The sequence below is a fragment of the Podarcis filfolensis genome (genome assembly GCF_964270895.1).
Source record: "Podarcis filfolensis genome assembly, chromosome: 4".
NCBI classification, from domain to species: Eukaryota; Metazoa; Chordata; class Lepidosauria; order Squamata; family Lacertidae; genus Podarcis; species Podarcis filfolensis.
In genome coordinates this window covers 84,497,985-84,514,921 of record NC_139607.1, presented here as the reverse complement: position 1 = coordinate 84,514,921, position 16,937 = coordinate 84,497,985, and the positions used below count along the sequence as shown (strand labels likewise).

Below are 16,937 nucleotides of genomic sequence, written 5' to 3'. Positions count from 1 at the left end.
CTCGAGGTCAGGTAATCTTTGAGACGCATTTGCATTTCACATATTGGCAAGTGGAAAAGGTCCAGCAAAAAACGGTATTTGAAAAGCTGGTTGAAATGCAAACGACTTCGACTCTGCTGCATAATTGCCATCCCCGTTTCCCCGTCTCTCGTTATCCAATTTTATTTAATCCTGAGGGGAATCTCCTGCCTAGAACCTTCCACAATAAGGACATGCTTCAATCTTCCTGGACTCCTCAAAGAGATGAGAGGTGGTGGTACACAATCAGAGAAAGCCGATACAAAGCTTTACGAGAAAGAAAGAAAATAAAAGGGGGAAATGGCCTTATTGGAGCAGGAGAGGCATATAATCAAGTGTGGTATACTCCAAGCGCTGAGGTGATTATTTATGCTCTGGCATGTTAACAACCATTCTTGCTGGAGGAACTGTATTTTGATTTTTAAAAAATGAAAATGAAAAGCTGCCTTTAGATGCAAGCAAGTCCTACGTTATTGTGAAGCTCACAAAACAGCTTTTGTGGGGGTAAAGATCTACACTTTTAAAAGCTGTGGGAAATTGCTGGAAAGGAATGTGTTATTTTTGCATGGATTCTATCTGGTTCTCAAGTTGCACCTGGAGTATATTTGGCTCCTAGGATTATCTGGTAGTCCATAAAACAGTAAATGCATTTCATGGAATGTCTAGTCGCTCAGGGTATACTCCGGGAGAAGAACGAGAATGAGGTAATAAACCATTACGGTTCTTTATTTGTTTATCAGAAGATCCAAAGGAATAGCTTCTTGCAGTTGATACCGTAAGCACCTGAGATAAGTTTTTGTTGAAATCGATGTGAAGTGCACCATTAATTTTTTGGAAGCTGGAACCAAAAAACTCTCTGGGGTTAAAATATGAATTGCAGGTGTAGATTTGTGTAGATTTTTGTAATTTGTAAAGTGGGGCACTAACCACAACTGCAACGTGATTTAAATCTTGGCAAAAAGGCCTGAATTCCTTTAATCAGAAAACCAATATTTGACCACAATACAGGGAGCTGGTTTTGTGTGTGTGTGTGTGTGTGTGTGTGTGTGTGTGTAGACAGACAGACAGACAGACAGACAAACAGACAGACAGATAGATATAGATATAGATAAATATAGAACGAGGAAACAGAATATTGCCTGTAGGTATTTCCTTTTGTCTCATTAAGAGTCATAGTGAATGCTCCTTCAAATCCCATTTTCATTTTTAGCAAATACATTACACTTAGCTCAAATTCTGTTTTTTGTGATCTTGTTTTGTAGCCTTTGGCAAGTCCATATTCCCTGGACTGATTTATCTGCCCATAAAACAGGTGCATCAGTACTTCTCTCACAGGGTTGCTGGGAGCACAAGTAATTGTAGAATTATAAATCATTAATATTAACGAAGGGTGAAGGGTGAAGACCCTGCTTGCTCCACTCACCTCCCCAGGACACCCAAGAAGCCTGATGAGAGGGAGGGAGGTGATGATGCCAGTGACAATGGCCCCCACAGTCTTCCTTCCATTCTCTCTGTCTCCTCCTCAGTCACTGCCTCTTCAGCCACCCGCCCTTCCTCTGCCTCAGACTCCTTTCCTCCTTCAGCCTCCACCCTTCTTTCCTCTTACTCTGTCACAGTTTCCCAAACTTGGGTCTCCAGCTATGTGGGAAGTACAACTCCCATCATCCTGAGCTAGCAGGACCATTGGATGATGGGAATTGTAGTCGAAAAACACCCAAGTTTTGGAGACACTGCCTGATGTAAGTTGCAGTACTAGCACCATCTGCTGGTTGCCACACAAACTACAGTGTGACAACAGGCCAGTGCAAATATAATATATAGAGATATTAAACATTCTTAATCAAATTATAAAGCTGCTGTGATTTTTAGTAACATCAGAAATATTTTTTATAAGTACTTCCCCCTTTGAATATTATTCTGAGACTTTGAATTGAACAGTGTGGATTGAGATTTGTTTGTTTGTTTATACTATTACATTTATTTCCCACCAAGGCATTCAGGGTGGCATACGTTGTTTTTCCTCTCTCCATTGGTTGAAGGGAAGATGGACCTCCTCCTCTTGCATTGGCAACAGGGATATCGAATGGGGGAAATAAGAGGACTTTGCTTTCAGATTGACTGTTTGATGTCACCACATAACCAATCAGATCTGGCTACCTGGGAACTGAGTGCGAATTCAGTCCTCTCATTGCCCACACTCGGAAGGGAAGGAAGGGGAAACACTTCTTAGAAACAAAGGCAATGAAGTTGACATTCCCAGTTTTGCCGTACAGAGCTGACTGGCAACCAACATTGAACAAAGATTGAAGAAAGGAGGATTTGAAGCTTGTTTGGGTCCCTACCTCCAGAAGTGCTGTATAGACCAAGAATTTCGATGGAGAAAGAAATCTGCATGAATTCCATTGCATGCCTGGGTTGACTCACTTCATTCAGCTTAACAAGGCAGCATTTGCATGCAAGGACTCCATGGATGCACATGTGAAGAGTACTGTAATACAATAAGCAATGTACATACTAGAATCATAGAATTGTAGAGTTGGGAGCATCCACGGCAGATGGCCATCCAATCTCTGCTTAAACCCTCCAAGGAAGGAGAGTCTACCATCTCCCAAGGGAGTTCATTTCCCTATCGAACAGCTCTTACTGTTAGAAAGCTCTTCCTGGTGTTGTAATACTTCTTTGAGCTACTCAAAATTACACAGTGCAAGTCTAATTGATTGCTCTGAGAAAGTTCAGATCAGGTTTTAATCTGTCCTATGAAAATCAGCGGGATTTACAAGTACTAACATTTGGCTAGACGGTAGCCTTAGCGCTCATAAAGTGCATTTCAAGTGCTCGAGGAACTTCTTCTATGTTATTTCAGGGATTCTTTTAACGATCTTATTATCCCCCGATTGCACTTTTGGGGGCCGAGGTGAAATTGGAGACATGAGGCTAAACCAGCTCACAGATAACTACTTCAGAAAAGAAATAATGAGGTAGGAAGCTGCCTTATACCAAGTCTGGCCATTGTTCCACCTAGTTCAATACGCTTTGCACTGACTGGCAGCAGCTCTCCAGGGTTCCAGACAGGAGTCATTCCAAGCCCTACCTGGAGGTGCCAGGAATTGAACCCAAGAGCTTCCATCTGTATGCTAAGCTGATGCTCTACTGCAGAGCTACAGCCCTTCCCCAGGTCACTCAGGGATACAGCTTTGGGAAAGGGGATCCTGCGTTTCTCTTCATCATCACTCGAGATGCAACGATTGAGGGCCTCCTTGAAAAAGTGGAGTGCAATCAACTGTAGGAGCTCAGATCTTGGCATCCAAATCTGATTTACATATGGAAGAGAGCAATCCAAATCTATTTTAAGTGGGAAAGGGGGAAAAAATAGAATGCCAACAAGAGCACTAGAGAGAAAATAAATTATTTTGTGAAGCTTCATGTTTAGAGAAGTGTAAAATGTTCGGTTAATTACATTTGCTGCCGGTATTCTCATCTACGTGAGAGGAACCCAGGTGTGCTTTCCCCCTGAGAAATAAGAATCAGTGGGAGAGTGAAGCAAAGTAGGATTTTGCCAAAGTTTCCCTAACTGGACTTAGTTGAGTCCTGCATTGTTGAAATTGCATTTAGGCTGCAGTCCTATATGTACACATATCCCTGAGATGAAGACCCCTTGAACTCACTTCTCAGTAGACTCGTACAGGGCTGTGTTCTTACGGTGCTGGTTAGACTATCCCGTTAGAGTACCACCTGGCAACATTTCTTCCTGCCTGATATATCTCACAACTTGTAGAGATGGTCAGGTTTGTCCCTCAGCTGAGTATTGTGGTCAATAACCTGGAGTTGTATAATTGGAACTCCCAACACAGATTTGCTATGCAAAAAGCAGCTATTGGGGGTGGAGTATTTGCATTGGGGCCATGGTACAAGTTAACAGCAGCTTGGGGACCCCCTTCCTATCATGCTGTAACCCCAATTCAAATTTCTCCTTCCCACTGGTTTCTGAAGAACAAAATTAGACTGAGCAGTCCACTCATGAAACTCCAGCCTAAGGTGTCTCACGGTCCGGTTCATGGGTGATCGAAGTCCTGGCTGGGGATGTTGGAACCAGGGGCAAGATGGCAGGGTGGGAGCAAGAACGGGAGTCCAGAAGCCAGGGGTCAGAAAGCCAAGAGTCTGAGGATCAGAGAGCCAAGAAGCCAAGGGTCCGAGGGTCAGGAAGCAAGGAGACACGATGTCAAGGATCCGAGGGTCAGGAAGCAAGGAGTCAAGGCATCAAACGCAGCAAGGTAGGAAACATGTTGCTGTGGCAAAGAGCCGAAGGGAAAATGCTGACCTTATATCCCTTCCCGGCTCTTGCCACCAGGTGCTGTGAGTTACCAGTCGGCCTTGCCTCTTCAGAACAAACTTAGGAAGGCCCCAGTCCTGCAGAGTCCTATTGGTCACAGGGCCAGGCTCCTGCATGCACACCTGACAAAGTGTTACTGGACCCTCAAACTAGCCCAGGAGAAATCTGATTGCGAGGTGTAAAACATGTTGGCTGGATTATTGCAACATGATTTCTATGAGAGAGACATGTTTTGTTGCAGCTGGGGCAGATGAAGGCGTCCGGTTGTGCTGCTGCAGTTGCACCAGGGCATTTCTTCTCTCTGCGCTCCTCCCAATGGCCATTCCTCCTCTGGTCACTACTATGGATGCACAACCTGACTGTCTGTCTCCAGACACTGCAGTCGTCTGCAAGGAATTCCCACATGGCAGGGTTAATGTTGCCAGCTTTCATAGCACATTTGCAGAGTTGGTCTGCAAACCAGCCTGGTGCCTGCAGCCAGCTGCCCATAGAGCAGGTCCTTGGGGACATGACCAAATCTGCATAGACATAGCTAATACAGAAGTGTGAACATGCTGGGAAGGTTGGCTTGGGAAAGCACATCTTTGTTTGAGACTCTGTCCTGTTGTGTGATGCCCAAAAGCTTCCTGACATAGTGCATGTGGAAGGCATTGAGGCATCACTCTTGGCGGGAGTAAGTTGCCCACGTCCCACAGCCATGCTGAACATGTAAGCCTGGTAGACCTTCATCTTGGTGTTTGCTAAGCATCACATTCTCCCATACCCTTTTGGAGAGGTGAGCCATTGCCATTGGTTGCCTTGCCAACATGCTTGCCCATCTCAGTACTGATGGAGTGGTTGCTGGTTATGGTGGAGCCCAGGTAGGCAAAATCATCTACCACCTCAAGTATGCTGATAAGTGGAGTGCTGGCGACATCCCAATTCAGGATACTGGTCTCTGTCAGACTGATGCTAAGACTGAACTCCCTTCAGGCTTGGGCAGAAGAGTTGATGAGACTCCGTAGAGAGTTTCATTGGAGTGAACTGTCAAGGCTGTGTCATCTGCAGACAACATGTCTCAGATGAGGACCCACCACATCTTGGTGTGGAGAGTCAGGTCTCCACACCAAGCCTACCCTACCTCTCAGGGCTGCTGTAAAAGCCCTACATTGAGCTCCATGGACAAAGGATGGGAGGCAGTTTTTTTTATATATAAATAAAGGAATAAGCTGAAAATTTTTCTTTAGTTTGAAAACATTTATGGCTCCATCACTGGAACTTTTTGTTCTGTCTGTTGGAATGAAGCATTTCATCGTTATTCCATTAATCAAAGAGTGGCATGAATTCACTTCTCTTTTCTCGCTCAACATGAAATGATTATTGAAACAACCCTTTGTAAAGTGATCAGCCAGCCAGTCTCATGTTGGAACAATCTTCTCCTGAGACTGACTAATCATTAATGGGAGAAGCAGCCATCCTCAGCAAAGTTGCTCAAGCTACGTTAAAAGTCTTGGTGCCTGGTATTTGATAGTCCGTTAAAATAATCCATAAAATCTTAAGGACAATTGCACCTTGAAATATTGTTCCCAGAGGCCTCGTAGGATGAGCAGAGTGAGAACAATGCAGATATATGACTCCACAATATTACAACAGTATTTCAAATAGTGTGTGGAGGCTCACGCTTAGAATGTCTCACAGTCAAAGCCACTGACACCAGGGCAGCTTGAGGCATCCAGTCTTTCTGACTTTCAATATGAACTGACTGGACCTGCATGCTGCACCTCCCAAACTGATGTGCTAAGTTATCTATGGGTTTTTGCATTTCCTAAATCTTCTGACACAGTTCTCAGTTTCAAATAAAGAAGTATCAAAATACATTTGCTACCCTAACATTACAGGCTCAGAAGTAAGTCCTGTGAGGACTTACTCCCAGTTAAGTGTGGTTCAGATGGTAGCATAAGACTAGACCGGGAGTCAGTCCCCTTGACCTCAATAAGACTTCCTTCTGAGTAAATATGTACAAGACTGTACTTGTTACATATGTTAATTTTAAGAGAAAATATGATTAAATATTTAAATATATGGTTAAATATTTAAATATATGGTTAAATATTTAAATATATGGTTAAATATGTAAATATCATTTAAATGCAAATTTCCATGGAGATTTTTTTTAAAAAATTTTTTTAGCTTATTACAGAAATGGAACAGAGTGGACCTATGATGAACACATGCTAAATTGGTAATGTCCAGAAAAAGTTTGATGCAACCATCCTTGGTTGATGCTGCCAGATACCATGGATGGAGGGTGTAGTGGAAATAACCATCTTATTTATGATGAGGAGGAGGAGGCAGAAGAAGGAGGAAGCTTGTTTTTTTAGTATGCAATTGTCTATGGAAAAATGACAAGGTATTTTCCTACCCCTCTCTTGCTAATATTGGCTGAAGTAATAAATACACTCCAATCACAAAATCCAATACGTTTCTAGAGCATTTTATGTCGTGTGTGTGTCTGGTGTTGATGGTGTGCAAGTGACAATTTGTTGCAGCATCATAGAAGGAATATCTTGTAGGTCTACTTATATGTAAATAGCATGGTGAAAGGTGCACCCCGGGTAGGTTTATGGTCCTGGAATTCTGTATGAACGATAAGAAAGGAAGTCTGTTTTATTAGTGCAGGAAAATAGGTCAATTCATTTTTAAATTTATGATTAGCAAGAAGAGTGCCATTGGACATGAACATATTGTGATGGGGAGCAAAAAATGAAGCATGAAAGAGCCATTGCTTTCTTCTGATGGCAGCCTTTGAGATGGCCTTGTCGCTTCCGAATGGGGATCTCTCTGAATTAACTGAAATATTTCCTGATAATGAGTCAGTGCATCATTTCACTTTTACTTAGCTCAAAATAATAATAAAAAACCTCCCTGCAACTCAGATGGGTTTCATCCATTATGTTCTTTCTCTAGTTATTTATGCTGTAAATAACAATCCTTCGATTTATAACAGGAATCAAGTTTTCACCCCTGTCTGCTCCTTGTTGAAGTGGATCCTTTTTAAGTGAGGCTAAGTTGAAAAGGAATTATCATTTTTCTCCTGATACACAGGATTGGAGACAACCCCTATCACCTGCCGAGGCAAGTACTGTTGACTCCGGAGAATATACCGTAGTTGAGGCCACACAATCCTATGCTGGGGCACAGATTTTTCATCCTGATAAAACAGAAGGCTTAGGGAGAAATCCTCACACTTTCCCTATCCAACTGGCTGGGTTTTTATTGCATTTATTGTTCATCCACAGTCACATAATGGCTGGGGTAAAAAATGGGGCATGGGGTAGGCAGATTGCAGTCCTCCTCCTCCTCCTCCTCCTCCTCCTCCTCCTCCTCCTCCTCTTCTTCTTCTTCTTCTTCTTCTTCTTCCTTGATCACTGTAGCCGACTAAGATTGTCTTCTATAAACACGGTTTTAACAGTAGGTCCGTAAGTGACTGTGGAGGCCATTTCTGGATCCACACTTTCTTCCACAGTGGGGACATTGGTTTCTGGAAGGGAGTTGATCACAGTTAGGGTTTGCCAAGTGTGCCTTCCTCTTAGCACGTTTCTCCCTTTCATCCTGAGTTTGAGCCCGTGACACCTTTGGTAAAGGTTGTTCTCCAATTGGAGCACTTGCAGGCAAGTGTTTCCCAGTTGTCGGTGTTTATACTACATTTTTTAAAGATTTGCCTTGAGACAGTCTTTAAACCTCTTTTGTTGGCCATCACCATTTTGTTTTCCATTTTTAAGTTTGGAATAGAGTAGTTGCTTTGGAAGATGATCATCAGGCATCCACACAACATGACCAGTCCAACGAAGTTGATGTTGAAGAATCATTGCTTCAACAATGGTGATCTTTGCTTCTTCCAGTACACTGATATTAGTTCGCCTGTCTTCCCAAGTGATGTGTAAAATTTTTCGGAGACACCATTTATGGAATCTTTCGAGGAGTTGGAGATGGTGTTTATAAGTGGTCCGTGTTTCACAAGCATATAGTAAGGTTGGCAGTACAATAGCTTTGTAAACAAGCATTTTGGTTTCCCTGCAAATGTCCCAGTCCTCAAACACTCTGCACTTCAATTGGGAGAAAGCCGCACTCAAAAAGCTCAGGTAACGCTGGACCTCAGCATCCATGTTGGCCCTTGTGGAAAGATAACTGCCTAGGTAGGAGAAGTGATCGACATTTTCCAACGTTACAACACTGAGTTGGATTTGTGGCGCTGCAGAGGGGTTATTTTGTACTTGTTGGTGCAGCACTTTGGTTTTTTGGATGTTGAGTGATAGGCCAAGCTTTTCGTAAGCTTCTGCAAAGCTATTTAGGATGGTTTGGAGATCATCCTCTGAGCCAAAAACCTCCACAGAAGAGGTTTATAAGTGGTCCATGTTTCACAAGCATACAGGAAGGTTTGGGTCTGATGCCATCACTCAAAGTCAGCTTCCTCAGCCCCACTCCCTCTCCACTCCTGGAAAGCCCCATTTTGAGGCTTTCCATTGTTTGCCACCCGTGGGGATTCCACCAGCAACATTTCCACCAACTCACACGTTGGGTGGACAGGTGGGAGAACTCCACATCAGAGGAGTGTTTCCAGCATCAGTCCACAGGTAGCAGCCAGTGGGAGGCATAGCTGATGCATTTCCCCAGCTGCTGCATAGAGAAGAGCTCAAAAGGAACTAAATGCATGCTTTCATTTAATAAATTTGCATATTTTTTAGAGCGACTCCAAAGCAAATCCTGCTGCTGTAAAGGAGTCTGATTTAATATGTAGCAGCATTACTCATCCTAATTTTAATGGCAGAAGGTAGAGCATCTTTGTTCTTCGGCTCTTTATTTCCCCCACTTCCCCATCCCTTCATTTGATAGAAAGTGATTTTGCCATATGCTGGTTAAAATACTTCAGAAAATATTTCAGTAAGATAAAAAAAAATACAATGGCCATCAAGATCATTTGCAAATCTCCATCTGTTTGATCACAATGGCAGCTCAGCGTGAAAAGACTGTGCTTGACAGAAGAAGAAGAAGAAGAAGAAGAAGAAGAAGAAGAAGAAGAGGAGGAGGAAGAAGAAGAAAGCATTGGGAGAAAATGTATTTCCTAGATAAAATGCTCATATCAAGATTGCTGTGCAGCCTAATCTCAGACATGTTTACAGACACGTCCCACTGCAATCACTGGAACGTTTCTACCAAGTAAGGTTGAGTAGAAATGACATCCCAAAAATTATTGATGCTAATTGTAGGTGACGAAAAGGGGATGTGTGTGAGCTAAATATTCTTGCACTGGGAAGTGAAATTCCTATAGAACTCATGTAATGTTAAATGAAGTTAGTTCATACAGGTGGGTGAAGGAAGCAATGGGTGGAGAGCAGGTCCAAGAGCACTGGCCCAAGCCCTTTGCTTCCTTCAACTATCTATCGATCTATCAATTCATCAATCTACACACATACATGTGCGTACCCACCCACACCCACCTACCCATACCATAAAGTCTACAGTTTGTGGAGGGAACCACTGCACATATTGCCCCAAAAGTTTGCAGATTTTATCCTTTTGGAAGGAAAATCTGTGCCTTCAAATTGTGTCCAATTCTCACAGTAAATAAAAAGGTTATAGGCTTTTTCTTTAAAAAATAAATACAGCTACACATTGCCTGCATGAAAACCCCTTGACTAATCTGCCTGCAATTTGGGAGCTTAATTCAGCTTAATTGCCTGCAAATTTCATCCACTTCTGTGAAAAGGATGTAAAGTTATAGCTGTTCCCCGTCATAATCAGTGTGAGGAAACAGAACTTCAGGTTTAATAGCTCTGATTCAGACCTGAATATTGTTAAACTGTAAAGACACAGAAGGGTCCCAAAACTGAATGGGTTGCTTCCCAACAAGGCAAATCTTGTGGTTGGTGGAGTCTCCTAGTAGTGGGCTCTATCTTAAAAGACAACTGGGTGGGGGACCATAACTTGGTGGAAGAGTGCATGATTTGAATGCAAAAATTCTCAAGTTCAATCCCTAGCATGTTAGATTGGTTAGCAGCTGATAAGAAAGACCTCTGCTTGAGACCCCAGCAGTGATCAACCCTCCAGATATTGTGAACTACGACACCTATAATCCCTGTTAATTGGGCTGATGGGTGTTGTAGTACTTAACATCTGGAAGGCATTGTGTTGGCTTCTATTCTTATCATTTCTTCCCATTCCATCTTTCCTCATGAATGTTACACAGAGTCAGGGATGCTGGGAATTTTCTTCTTTTTATGAGTCCAGCACAGCTACTTTTGCTTTTTTTTCAGGAGGAAACAGTAATCTTTTGCAGCAGCCAGGTTTCATTCCCTTCCACTTGCTGCTCCTAATAGGTTGTTCTCTCCACTCTGAGGGAGCAACCTTTTTAACCTTCTGTTCCTTCACCTCTCCTTAGACCTCTGTCAGCTTGCACCAGTTCTCTCTTTGAGGTTAATTAACTTGGGCAACCTTATCATGCCATATCTCAGTACTGCTAACAGAACTAGTCTAGGTCAATGCTGACTACAAGGAAACTTACCTTGGTGCATGGAAAAAGTAGGCAAGGAGGGGACAATCCCAGATTCCCAGTACAATATCTTTTCCTACTGGGGATTCTGTGATTGGTAGTCACAGATCTTGAATGGGAAAAGACTGCTTGCTAGGGGCTGCAAATGCCCTCCAGATACCGTCTCTGCCTTCACATGATCCAGGGTAAGGTTCTTAGCCACAGAACGGGGAAAATGGAGGTGAGGTGTGGTTTTGTATGCATTTGCTTGGAATATGCCCAAAGCCACAATGCTTTTCAAGGCAAACACAGGGATTCTAATGCACCTGTATTTGCACATGCTGGAATTGCTCCCTGGAATTGCATTTTAATTGCTTAAGTCTGTTTCCGATGAGTTGGATGATGACTAGTATAATGCTAAATTGCCTTCCTATCATTAAATGCAACAATAACTCTGAACTGCTAACATGCATCATTGAATGTATACTGCAGTGCCCAGAGAGAGAGAGAGGGGGGGGGGGACCGGGAGATCAGGAATACCTAAGGGATTCTCCAATGTACTGAGCATTCTTCCTCATTTGCTTGAGCAAAGAGAGGTTAGCTTATATCCAGCTGCTATTGAACATTTGCTCTGATGTCATTGCAGGGAGGTTGTGCAACAATGAGTACTCAAACTGCATACATCCCAATTTGCTTATGGGGTGTTTATACATCTTCCCATCAATCAATCATTCATCCACTCAACACTTTCTGATGCATTTCCCCATCATTTCCCTGAGAGCTAAAGGTCTGTTTCTTTTATAAAGTGGATTTGTTGTGCAGGGATGACAGAGTGCCTTAATCTACTTTGATGCTGCAAACCTAAATTTCCTAGAATACCCTTGAATCCCTCCCACAAAATATTGAACATCTGCAGGTGCCCTTTATCCAGGGATGGGGAAGCTTGGGCCCAGGGGCCAATTGTGGCCCTCCAGGCCTCTCAGGGCATTCTCTAGACCACGCCTCCTAAACCCAGGCCACACTCCTTAATGGTCTTGCTTTATACCCAAAGTGTTTTTGCCTAGATGGAATGTAGCCTTGAATTCTGCTAATGCCTCTTGCTTTTCTGCATGGGGGATAGAGAGGGGAGTGCAAGCGTGTGTAGAAACTAGCCTATCACACAAAGGCAAAATTTACACCCATTGATCCACCCACTTTTGTCTCTGGCCCCACCCATTACTGGTATGTGGCCTTTAAAAAGTTATCCAGAAGGGAAAGTGGCTCTGGGGCTGCAAAACATGTCCCATTCCTGCCAGTGTGGTGTAGTGGTTAAGAGCGGTAGTCTCGTAATCTGGGGAACCGGGTTCGCGTCTCTGCTCCTCCACATGCAGCTGCTGGGTGACCTTGGGCCAGTCACACTTCTTTGAAGTCTCTCAGCCCCACTCACCTCACAGAGTGTTTGTTGTGGGGGAGGAAGGGAAAGGAGAACGTTAGCCGCTTTGAGACTCCTGAAGGGAGTCTTCTTTTTCTTCTTTATGTAATGATGGCTGGGATAAATCTACAGGAAAACAGGGCTGTGACTGTAGGTAAATACCAAGGAAATATGATCAACAAATGTATCATAGAGGACAATTATGTAATGAAGTGGGCTTTTATGGACACACAAAATGTTCTGTTCCACCAAAGGAGCCATAAATGAATTGTCCAAATTAGCAGCAAAAGGAATTTATTGTGACACGCAAAATTCCCATTCAAGGAGCTGAACAGTTGGTAATGTTCGAAATATAAACATGTAATGACAGCTTAAAACAATGAGCAGACAGTCAAGAGATGGAGAGTATCATGTCATGGGGACCTTCGCTGTACAGCAGAAGCAGGAAATCATCTGGGAAGTCATTTTCACTGCAGAAAGCAACTTCTGGTCCTTACCAGGACGTACCATGCATGGGCCATCCAAATCCCGCATTGTGCATTTTCTCATGGGGGCTGCTTGTGAAATAATAAAGCTTAACACCCTTCAGATTTATGTGAATAAATATCTATCTGATTACAGAAACCTTGCATCTTTTTAGCTGTGTCACTTTTGTTGTATTTATTGAGAGCTGGATTAGTCAGTCACCCCAGGATGAACCTAATGAAAGCGAAGTGAGAGAGAAAATATTAGGTACTCGGGAAGACTTGCTGCATGCATTGAAAATACAAAGCTATTCCATTTGTGTTCACAGGGCTTGTTTCCTGAGCACTGCTGGCAAGATATATGACAACCTGCCACAAATGCTTGACCTATTTTCCGTGCAGCTCATGGCCAAGGGGGGAAAAAGTAGACAGAAAGGGCATTTCAGTTGCCCTGTGGCAGGAACTATGGGTTGTAGGCAATGTTCTCTGTCTACTAGCACAAGACCCCTTGCAGAAACGGAGGACAGAGTTTGCAGGTTACTCAACAAAGGAATCCAACACAGCAGTTGTGTTAGTTGAAGGTTGCTGAGCAAACAGATGCTTCTTGTGCAATCTGTTGGACAGCCATCTTGTGTTTTCCCTTGTTCCAGAGAACGAGGGATAGATATAAATGTCTCCAGGAGGAGCCTCACATACATCTAAACGGATTTCAGAAGAGTGTATGGAATTGGAAAGAGTGCAGCTTTGAGATTTGGGGGGTGGGATTTTTTAATATTATTTAAAAACTGCTTGGTATTTCACTTAACGGAGAAGTCTCCATAACAAAAATAAAAAGCGGCAGCACACAAAAACAAAATAAGGCCCAAGACGGGGGGTGTATGTGTAATTTTATTCTTTTATTAAGTAACAAGAGCATTTATAGGCTTTCTCTGTGTAAATAAAACCTCATATTTATGCAATGCCACATTTGATATTAAACATCTGACGACAACAATTGAAAAACAAAATGAAGTCTTTTATCAAATCACACTACTTATTTGTTTAAGTTTGCAGCTGTAAACTGAACAATTGTGTCACAATCTGGCCTGATGACCAAGTTGTAAAACATACCAAATGCCCCCAAAAGGGCAAGTGTCCAATTGGAAGCCCCTTTTCAGCTTCAGACCCCAGGCCAAATACCCCTCCTGCCCCACCTCAGTTGGCTCTGCATCTTGCAGTCTGCCTAGCTGCTAACCACAGACACAAGGTGGGCTAGAGAACATTTAGGAGGTGATGGAGGGGTTGGGTACATCTCATGCCTTCCCCTGAAGCTCTTCTTGAAACTGCAAGAAGTGCTCCCTAAAGACGCCGTGTCTCCTTCCATACCTCATTGAGCCTTGTAATTTGGACAATGGACTGAAAAACAGAGCAGCTGGTGCTATAGATATGATTTAGTTGTCATGAGCATCTGGTAACTGATCGAGGGATTATAAGGAAGTAGGGAAGTCTGCGAAGGTTGCAGGCTGTACCCCAACGCAATCTCCAAGCAGTAGTGAATGGGGGATGCAAGCCCAGTGTTAATGAAAACAGTAAACAGTTCTCTGAATGGCTTCTTACATGCCTAATTTGAATGCAAAATCACAGCTTCATATTCATTATAGATGCTATAAAATGGCCATAAATCCTGGAATTTATAACCAGCTGAATTTTCTATAAATGATGTGCGGTTTATTGTCTGTTAATACCCAGTTACGGCAGTTAAACGTTCAGTCCCGCCAATTTTATAACTTTTTGCCATACATATTAGAACAGAATGTTCACATCCGCATAGTTAAGGATGAGTTGCAGTTTCTGCTGAAAACTTCTGTTTTCAGCCAGAGAGAAGTTATTCCATGTGCTAACCTGACAAATATGTGTGCTTATTTGTGTTTTTTTAAAAAGAAATGCCAAAAACCGAGAGCCATATTTTTGTACCACTTAAGCAGCCAGATTGGCTCTTTGTGAGATTTTTGATGGATGATTGCAGATCATATCAGAGGCTTTTGGTTTCGGCTGGTTTGGGGCCTTAAATATGGCAATAAAAATATCCCTTAATTTAGACGTTGGGTCAAAAAAGATGTCAATAGGAGGAAACATGATGTTTCACTGATATGAATTAAGCTCCATTGGGTAATATTCAAGGAAAATGTAGTTAAGAACAAGAGTGGGTCTAGATCTGGGCCCTGATACCCACCTATACCCACCCTGATCTATACTGTTCTTCCAGTACAGTGGCATTAGTTCACCTGTCTTCCCAGGTGATGTGTAATTTTTTTGGGACACATTGTTGATGGAATCCGTCAAGGAGTTGGAGATGGTGTTTATAAGTGGTCCACGTTGGACTGGTCATGTTGTGCGGATGCCTGATTATCGTCTTCCAAAGCAACTACTCTATTCCGAACTTAAAAATGGTAAGTGTAATGCTGGTGGTCAACCACAGAGGTTCAAAGACTCTCTCAAGGCACATCTAAAAAAAATGTAGTATAAACACCAACAACTGGGAAACACTGGCCAATTGGGGAACAGCCTTTACCAAAGGTGTCATAGGCTTTGAAGACGCTCAAACCCGGGACAAAAAGGTGAAACGTGCTAAGAGGAAGGTGAAGAATGTTTATTGCTCAGATAAGCCTTGGCGTCCAGCCCGCTTCGGCTGCACAGTTCTGCTAGGCCTCCGGACTTCAAAGGCCACATTCCAAAGGCTCTGAGCAAACACAGAAATAAGCAGCGGTCAGAGAAAGCTGGAACCTCCAGCGCGTTCTTCAGTGTGCTTAAATAAAGTCCACTCAGGATCTTAGCAGCTAAAAGCAGTTTTTATTTACAGCAGACTATCCATTGTCTATCACAGCAAACAGCATCGTGAAAACACGTCCTCTCTCCTCAAAAAACGAAAGTAGAGAAAAAGAACAAAGGCTGGAGACTCTTGGAAATGACGCATAATGACGCACAATCTCCCCCCTCCCAACTTGTAGGCAGGGTGTACACTCTGAGCTGTTTAACCCTGTAAGCTCAGGTTCTCCTCACAGAAGGCACGCTTGGCAAACCCTCACCGTGATCAACTCCTGCCCAGGAACCAATGTCCCCACTGTGGAAGGATGTAGGGATCCAGAATTGGCCTCCACAGTCACTTACGGACTCATTCTTAAAACCGTGTTTGTGGAAGACAGTCTTACTTGGCCAAAGAAGAAGATCTGGGCCCTGACCCAGCAGTATCTGAAAGAGTTGTAACTCAGAGATAGAATAGATGCTTTGCAGTAGAGGCTGGTGCAAGTAGGGACAGAGCTACTCTCCTGGCTTGGCAGTGGTACAGCTTACTTGAGTGGGGCTTGAATGGGGCCAGAGCTGTAATGAGGTCAGGAACTGTGTGGGTGCACTGGTGGAGCCAATCCCATGCTTCAGTCCCACTGCCCCACTGCATCGTATCCCCATACAGATAATCTGTGGTGCTGCTGGCGTCAGATGGGCATCTCTTTGTCTCTGCTCCACCACACCAGTCGCTGCTGATACCGTGCCTGCAGGAGGCACCAAGTTAATTCCTGGGCATCTCCAGGTGGGGCTAGAAATGTTTCCTGTCTGAGACCTTGGAGAGCTCCTTCAAGAGCTCCTGTGAGCTGCGCAGAACAATGATCGAAGTGAGCTTCCTGTGTTCCTATGTAATGTGCAGAATAAGGAAGGGAAACAGTATACCTGTATAAAGAATCAAGCCTGACACAGGCCTTATAGCTCCCATGTTCATAACTATGGAATCTGGAATCCCATACAATTGGGGTTCCGGATTGTATGGGAACCTTTATATTCACAGAGGCTCCCATATGAACTGCCTTCAGACACTCACCTAGGGCTACATTTGTGTACTGCACAAGCAACCAGATTGGTTCTTGGGGGGAGATGGTAGCTCACAGTGTTGGGGGGCAGCCTGCTCAGGGCATCCCCAGTCCCTTATCCCATGTTGATGAACACAGGAGCTATAATGTCTCTAAGAATCTAAGAAGGAGCCTGCTGGATCAGGCTAATGGTCTATTTAGTCCAGCATCCTGTTCTCACAGGAGCCAATCAGATGCCCAGGAGAAGCCCAGAAGCAGGACCCAAATGCAAGAGTACTCTTACCTTCCGGCAGTTTCCAGCAACTAGTATTTCATTTAATTTCATTTTTAAAATTTCACTTTTAATTTGTATACTGCCATTCTATAT

General features: G+C 43.4%; 1 long non-coding RNA gene across 1 annotated transcript; it reads right to left on the bottom strand.

The window, feature by feature from the left end:
• Positions 1-12,544: 12,544 nt before the first annotated feature.
• On the bottom strand, positions 12,545-16,719 carry LOC310760615. The gene is made up of 2 exons (XR_014547065.1): positions 16,434-16,719; positions 12,545-12,966 (listed from the first exon to the last, which is right to left on the bottom strand). It is a non-coding gene; the product is annotated as an uncharacterized lncRNA (long non-coding RNA).
• Positions 16,720-16,937: the final 218 nt, after the last annotated feature.